This window comes from Labeo rohita, unplaced genomic scaffold (genome assembly GCF_022985175.1).
Source record: "Labeo rohita strain BAU-BD-2019 unplaced genomic scaffold, IGBB_LRoh.1.0 scaffold_168, whole genome shotgun sequence".
In the NCBI taxonomy this organism is placed as follows: Eukaryota; Metazoa; Chordata; class Actinopteri; order Cypriniformes; family Cyprinidae; genus Labeo; species Labeo rohita.
Window position 1 is genome coordinate 104,895 of NW_026127868.1, and position 1,897 is coordinate 106,791.

Below are 1,897 nucleotides of genomic sequence, written 5' to 3' on the forward strand. Positions count from 1 at the left end.
GATAAAACAGAGATTTGTTTACCTGTGAGAAGTGAAGAGAGAATGATCAGTCCCAGCAGACACAAATGACACTTATCAGCCATTTTCTCTTTCTGTCAGTCTTCCTCTTCATTATATGCTCACAACTCTCTTTAAATACTATCAGCTCTTCCTGTGTTTGTTCATACAAGGAGCAAACAGAGTCTGAAACAGCAAAACAAAGGGCGAATCCACAACAGGTGATTGATAATTTCAGGTCAGGCTGCTGACGAGACAAGACTATATAACCAGTCTAGGATCAAGGCACGAATGACTAGACAAGAAAGAAGACTAAACTCCACTATGAAACTGGAAATGGCTCTGTAATGTTGTATCACGAGGAGCACAATAAACACAAGAGGACACTCGGCCAGGGTTGCCAGGTCCCAGAAATATTTCCAGCCCAATGACAACTCAAAATCCGCCCAAATGGAATGAAAACTAGCCCAATTTTTCAGTGTCCAATCAGATTAGACAACGGCTGGATTCCCACAAAGGGCCTTAAAATAAATTTATATAAGTTTAAGTTTAAAGTATTGGCCTTTTGTCTTACCCAAATTCTTAATATCACACATTGTGTTTTTTTTAATACACAATCTCATACAATAAAGGTCAAATAAGAACATGTGCTCTCTGAAAATTTTTTTGACCCTAGTCAGAAGTACTAACTTGTACTTACTTTTTCTCTTCTCAGCACTTCTGTCTGATGCTTTTCTCTCCCAGATCTGCGGCTGTTCTGTTTACACACAAGCATCAATATTAAAATTAACACACTGTTAAACTAAATTAACATAAACTGGCTTTTATCAATATTATTACAAATATGCTTACTGGGTGAACTTGAACACTTTTCCCTTTGTTTTTGTTGTTGTTTGTCTTCTCTTTTTTCAGAACTTTTCACAACATTTTCTTCTTAGATGGTCTAACTGCGCAGCCTCATTTTGATTACAGATTTGAACAGAACTATATACAATCTCAGGGCTGTTTTATTTTAGACATTGGTGCTCTCTTCCCCACCCTTCTCAGGTGGTGCTGAATAGATTTCAGCAGTAAAGAGAGAAAGCATCCGTGGTGATGGTTTAAATTCATGGCAGCATATGTTTCTTCTTTGCATGTAAGCTCGAATCCTCATTATATTTAGCAAAGAATTCTGCTCTAGCCTGTTTCGTAGCTTGTTCTTTATCAGTGACATTTGGGAAAATGAACGTTCAACTGCTGCATTGCTGAATGGTAGAGCAAGAAGACTCAATGCAAAATTACCAAGATCTTCAAAGTTTCTATCACCTGCAGTATCTGTGTATGCAGAAACTTTTACCCAGAAGTCCTCTGTTTTGCCATCTTCTGCATTGTTCCATTCCAGAGTGTGAATTACTCTCCACTGTTGCTCTGCTTTTCCTACATCTCCCTTGAAGAGGTGGAAAAAGGGAAGATCATCAATCCTTGGCTTACTTGACGACAGAGTATGACTCGGTGACAGGAATTTGAGAGCCTCTAACTGTTTAATGTTATCTGGAAGTCTCTTCCTAATTTCCTTAGATAACTCTAGCATGTAGTCCCTGCACCTGCGTTTCATGTCCTGCTCAGCTAGGTCACTTACTCCATTGGCTTCAAACAAAGCAAGACGAAACTGCACCCCAAAGTCTACAGCATCAAGTGGCAAAAGATTCTCATCAGAAAGGTTAAACTCCATGATGTCTTGCCAGCTCTGGAATGTCTTCGGCAAACCTATGCGCTCAAGCAGGGACCGGTAAAATGTTAGAAGTTCCGTAAGAAGTTTTGCAGGATCAGGTTTGTCGAGTTGAAAGATTTTATTAAGTCTGTTAACTCTGCCACAATTGGTTGGAGGAATTTCAGGTATATCAGGTTAATATTGTCACTA